At 44.0% G+C, this 6,312-nt stretch overlaps 1 long non-coding RNA gene across 1 annotated transcript; it reads right to left on the minus strand.

Moving 5' to 3' along the window:
* Nucleotides 1–2,919: 2,919 nt before the first annotated feature.
* On the minus strand, nucleotides 2,920–5,951 carry LOC103270890. Its single transcript, XR_505005.1, has 3 exons — nucleotides 5,872–5,951; nucleotides 4,342–4,437; nucleotides 2,920–2,976 (listed from the first exon to the last, which is right to left on the minus strand). It is a non-coding gene; the product is annotated as an uncharacterized LOC103270890 (long non-coding RNA).
* Nucleotides 5,952–6,312: the final 361 nt, after the last annotated feature.

Consider the following 6,312-nt stretch of genomic DNA (forward strand, 5'->3'; position numbering starts at 1 on the left):
CAAATAATTCTTGAAATAATGGAAAAAAATTGCTGTTTAATTCAATTTCCTCTTAGAGTGCTGTATCTCTGTGTTTCCAGTAACTCCCTATTGCCTTGTTTAATGCCTTTGTGATTCCAAGGTTGGGTCTGGTGTGCCTGGTTCATGAGGTAATGTTCAGGAGAGTCATGTTTTGATAAGAAGGCATCTGAATGTTGACCATCCTGTTCCTCACTTATCTAATTTGCACCTGCCTTTGGAAGTTTACCTATCTGTATCTAGACTATGCTATCTGTACCTGCCTCACATTCATTCATTCATTCAAAATACTTAATGAGCAGTTATGTACTACTGAGCATGGTGCTAGGTGTTTGAGTTTCATCAATAAACAAGAGACACAGGATGCTTGTCCTTTCATAAGCATACTTAGTATTTTTATTGTTTCTTTTACTAATAGTTTTGAGAATCTCAACTGAACCAAAAAATTCTGCCTGAGTGACTCCTATGAGATATCTTAATGATTCACCTAAGACCTATATTCCAGTGTCCTGCTAGGAAAATTCATCTACATTCTACTGGATAAATACAACTGTTTTCAATAAAAACAGTGGAAAGAAATCTCTGGCTGGTGATAGGATAGGCTCTGCAGCAGTGGAGCAGTGGTTCCAGAGGAGGTCATTTTTGCTTTTAATATAAGGGTGAGGTCTGAATGATCAGAATAGGAGCTGAGAATGGTAGTGAGGGTCTTCTGAAGGAGGATGAGTCATGTGGGGGGGAATGAAAACCAGTCTTTTTAGAATTTGTTAAATATTTTCACAAGTTATCTCATTTACTTTCACTCTAGATAAAGAAACTAAGGATCAGAGAAATCACATAATTTGTCCAAGTCACATGCATAGTGCTCTGGCAAAGTGGGAATTTGAGCTCAATTGTCTCTGACGTCAGAGGGTGGGCTCTTGTCTGGGAGACAGGATGTTCACTTCTCCTTTCCCTTTGTGTCTATCCCCTACCTCACTCCCCAGTCATTCTCCCTCATTTCTTCTGCCTCTTGCAATTTGCTCTCCTGTCTTCTTTCCTTCTTCTTTAACTATAATTTGTAACACAATTTTATACTTTTGAAATAGTTGAAAATTTTATAATTTTCTAAAAAACAAGACTCTCTTTTAAAATTAGGGAAGTGTTGTTTAAGCCTGCAACTTATTTTTCCCTCTATGAGTCAGTGTAACAAAGGGAAACAGCAAGGCAACAAATATATGACAAGAATATTACAGTTGAGAGATGTAAAAACCACTACAATAAAGAAGCTTGGTGACTTGTTTAGAATAAATTGGTTAGTTCCTGAATGATTCAAATAATTGAAGAAAGGAGTAAAATCTTGAGTTTACAAATAATTGAGTTACAAAAGTGTGTATGTTTCCCTAATGAAAAGAAAACTGATGTGACCTGATTGTTTTCTAGAACAGTGGTCCCCAACCTTTTTGGTATCCGGGATTGGTTTTCATGGATTGAATTTTCCAGGGGTGGAGGCAGCGTGGTTTTGGGATGATTCAAGCACATCACATTTACTGTGCACTTTATTTCTATTATTATTACATTGCAATATATAATGAAATAATAATTATACAACTCACCATTCAAAAAAATAAGAGACATGGACAGAAGTAGTAAATAGAATAATGGGTGGGCTATGAGTGGACTAAAATAAGTGTCAGATTCTGACTTAAAGCCTTCCACCAGATGCAGCTGTACAAGTGAAGTACATCACCTCACTTGCCACTCACTGACAGGATATTGATATGAGTCTGCAAGTAATCGATTTATTATGGTCTCTGTGCATAACCTCACTGCTAATGTTAATCTGTATTTGTATTCGCTCACCAGCACTAGTATCACCACCTCAGCTCCACCTCAGATCATCAGGCATTAGATTCTCATGAGGCGTGCGCAACCTAGATCCACTGCATGTGCTGTTCATAACAGGGTTCACACTCCTGAGAATCTAATGTCACTGCTGATCTGACACTCCTGTGTCAGAGCTCAGGTGGTAATGACAGCTGTGGGGAGTGGCTGCAAATATAGATAAAGCTTTGCTCATTCACCTGCTGCTCACCACTTGCCGTGTGCCCCAGTTCCTAACAGGCCACCGATCCAGTCCGTGACCTGGACTTTGGGGACCCCTGTCCTAGAAAATAAGTGAGATTTATTATTTATACTCAAGAACAGTAAAACACACCAATCAAAATTCTTATGTAATACTTAGAATTAACACAACACAAAGACAATACACTTGCATAAGAAGGACTTTAATTTTAAATGCATAGGAAGATAAAGTTTGATTAGGATGATGAAAGAGTTAATTGGCAGAGATTCTGAAGACAACATTTGAACACTGACTAGGGACTTGGGTGGTATGAATGACAGACACTTGTTTATTTTTTTTTGAGTTGGAGTCTCACTCTGTTGCCCAGGCTGGAGTGCAGTGGCATGCTCATGGCTACCCCAGCGTCGACCTGCTGGGCTCAGGCGATCCTTCTGCCTCAGCCTTCCAAGTAGCATTTATTGCAGAGATGAGGTCTTGCCACGTTGCCCAGGCTGGTCTCGAACCAGTGGGCTCAGGCAATTCCCTCACCTCAGCCTCCTAAAGTGCTGGGATTATAGGCTTGAGGCACCACACCGGGCCGGTACTTGTTTTTTTTTGAGTTGGAGTCTCACTCTGTCGCCCAGACTGGAGTGCAGTGGCTGCTCCCGGCCACCGCAGCCTTGACCTGCTGGGCTCCAGAGATCCTTCCACTTCAGCCTTCCAAGTAGCCGGAATTACAGGCATGTGCTACCACGTCCGGCTGATTTTTTGATTTATTGTAGAGATGATGTCTCACTGCCCAGGCGAGTCTCGAACCCGCGGGCTCAGGCAATCCACTCACCTTAGCCTCCCAAAGGCGCGGGATTACAGGCTGAGCCACCGAGCCCGGCTGGCACTTGTTTTTAAGAGTGTAAAAGCTGTCAGAATCAAAATGGAGTTACTTGTTTTAAAAAACAAAACAAAACAAAATCCTGACAAATGGCTGAGGAAGGCCTTGAAGGGAGGGTTCTTATGCATGAGTGCTTGATAAGAATTATCACAAAAGACTGCACAAAACACAACTTTGGACAAAGGCCACTGCAACTTTACACAAATAAATACTTCTGTGAGGACATTTGCTCAGCAACTGCCTGTCCAAACTTGGACTGGCGCCACCCTTGTTATTGATCCTTGGAGCCAGGGATTATTATCTCAAAACAATTATGTGATCCTCTTCATTTTTTCTTTAAAAACCTGTGTCTTTCTTTACTTCCCTGAATGTGCACACAGTTGACTGTGGCAAGCATATTCCCATTGCAATGCCCATTATGGAGTAAGATCATTTTCTTTTAAAAATTCTCTTCCTGTGTTTGTCATTTAGGTTGACAAGAGGTAGCACAGGAGATTTCCTGAGTGCCCTCTATTTATACAACTCAGTAGTTAAAAACATCAGTTGTTCAACATCTACCAATGAAGGGCATCATTCACAGTGGAGCCTTCACCTGACAGTCTCCCTTTATGTACCTTCACTCCAGCTGTTTTAGAAAGTTCCATGTACACAGACACAAAAGGGCAGTTTGACTTCTTTTGATGTGGAAGTTCACTTAACCAGACCACCCTTTCTCCCCTTCATTGCCTCTCTCAAAGCCTAATTCAAAAGCCACATCAATCAATTTTTTAAATTCCTTGACAAAATAGTAGCTGTCTTTCCTCTGAAACCAATTGCATTTTGCTTGCACTTAATGCATTTCTTTCATAATTTACAGTCTGTTTCTCATTTTAGTGTCTGTATACAGGTTTACTTATAAAATTAAAGTGTAAACTCTTAGTTATGCCTTTTCACAGACACTCAGTATACAGTTGTCAAATACAATTAAATTATATCAGTTCAGGTTTCTGCTCACGCCTTCTCAGAAAATGCCTTCAGACCACCTTTGCAAAATAGCGTTCCCCTCAAATAAAGTGCTGCTTTATTTTCTTTATAGCACACATCACATGGGACATATTGGACAAGTGTTTATTGTTTGTTTGCCCCACTATAATCTATGAGAACAGAGCCTTCAGCTCATTTACCACATTATCCCAGCATCTAGAACTGGTCCAGACTAGGAGTTAAATAAAATTATGTATCTGAAAAAATTATGTACCCCAGTAAAAGAACTACTACTGGGGTGTATCAAGACTCTGGATCCAACAATTCACCTGTTCTGTCACTACTTAGTGGCAGGGCATAGAGCCAGCCATTAATCCATGATGGGCATTACTTTCCTATAAAATCAGTGATTGTAAAATATAGGACTTACCTGAGGTCCTGTCCAATTCCATTAACATGAGGGTAGAATGCGAGAGAAGCAACATGGAGTTCAAGTGGATGCTGAGTGGAGTTCAAGAAGAACGCTCTAAGATGAAAGGAGCTATGGTGAAGGGTGAGCTAAAGTGGAAAAACATGAGTGACAGGGGAAGATGCTAAGGAAAGGGCTGCCTTCAGACATATTGGACGGCCCAGGGGGAGGAGCTGAGATGGGGAAGAAGCTTCTGGGGGGTTTGCAAGCCCCCCATATTTTGCAATTTTGCCTCCCTTTCCAGAGAACAGTTACTCTGCTGTGACTTTGCTGGGGCTGGATTAAGTATGTGGTTCACAAGTGAAAGCAAATGAGAAGTTCTATACAAAGAACCACATTTGTTGTCCGTTCATTTTATTCTTCCTTATTCTCAAAGACAACTAGATCCTCATCCTGTGTCCTGAATCTCCACTTTGAGCCTCACATCCTAGCATAAGCATGTCTACAACACTGTCTAGTGTTGCAAGCTTCTGTCCTCTTGCCTTAACTTGCTATCCCAAACCTCCCTTCTCCAGTAAGTCTGAGGTCACTATGTCTTTCTACTTTTCCTTTTACAGCATGTAGAGATAAAAGGGAGTTCATCTTGCATATTAATTCACCAGTTTGATTTCTTTTTTGTTTTTTTGAGATAGGGTTTCACTATCGCCCAGGCCAGAGTGATGTAGCCTGATTATGGCTCATGGCATACTTGGCCTCCTGGGCTCAGGCAATCCTTCCACCTTAGCTTCCTAAGTAGTTGGTACAACAGGTGCACCTCCAAGCCTGACTAGTTTTGTTGTTGTTCTGAATTTTTTTTGTAGAGAGGAGGTCTTGCTATCTTGCCCAGGCTGGTCTCAAGCTCCTGGGCTCAAGCAATCCTCCCACCTCAGCCTCCCAAAGTGCTGGGAATACAGGTGTAAGCTACGGTGCTTGGCCCACCAAACTGATTTCTGATTAACCCCTGTCCATGAATGCCTCGGGATTCCTACTTTATTTACTGTTGTTGGTGTAAAAACACATCTACCTTGATGTTACCGCACAAATTGTAGGCTATGCCACCAGCAGAATTCTTGCCTGTTCTGGAGGGCTGTCTTGAACTGTCTTGCACAGAGAACTCACATTCTTTCTCTATGGTACATCAGCCCTGGGCCTGGGGGTCGACAGTCGAACTCTTGTCTTGCTGCGGCCAAGACCACGCTGTCTGTGAGTACTCACTAAACACCCTTGCCAGTTGTCAAGTAACTGGACTTGTCTGCCTTGCTGTTTGGTTTCTGGGCTCTTTCGGCATTTAGCAGCTTTTCATACAGGGCCCTCTCACAGAACACAGCACCGTCACAGTGAGTTGGATGCCCTGTAGATTCTCCTTCCCTACCCCATATTCTTTATGTTGAATCAATATGGGGCATGGCTCAAACTTAAATCATATTAAGGTACTACGCTGGTTCTGAAAATAGAAACCCACTGGAGGCAGAGGCTCTGAAAGACCTCAGGCATGCTGCTTCAGGGCCGTACCTTTAGGAGGGGGCCCTCTAGGAAGCGATCACTGGCACGCAACGCACACACACAAAGCCGACTTGAAAGACGGCCCTCAGAGCTCCACGCGGTTTCTACACCAAGGTAAAGACGCGCTGACCTTGGCTGCATGACTTTGTCTTGCCTCCAAAACCATGCACACGCACTGCCACGTCGGGAGACCACGGCTCCTGCGGCCGGCTCGGGGAGGCCCCAGCGCCCTGAGTCCTGGACGTCTCCCCACACCCCTTCCGCCGCACGAGGGCTCGGCGGCCCCCGGGGAGCGGCGCCCCCTCCTGGTTCCAGTGGAGCGGCGGGCGCGCCCCACCCAGGCCCGCGGGACCTGGGGCAGCGCGCGCAGGGGGAGACGCACTCGGTCCAGCCGCGCCCCACGCAGGCGCGCTGAGTTCTGGCCCGGGCGGGACGGGCTGGCGGGGCGGG

This window comes from Carlito syrichta, unplaced genomic scaffold, assembly GCF_000164805.1.
Source record: "Carlito syrichta isolate Samal-C Ts95f unplaced genomic scaffold, Tarsius_syrichta-2.0.1 Scaffold310650, whole genome shotgun sequence".
Classification (NCBI taxonomy): domain Eukaryota; kingdom Metazoa; phylum Chordata; class Mammalia; order Primates; family Tarsiidae; genus Carlito; species Carlito syrichta.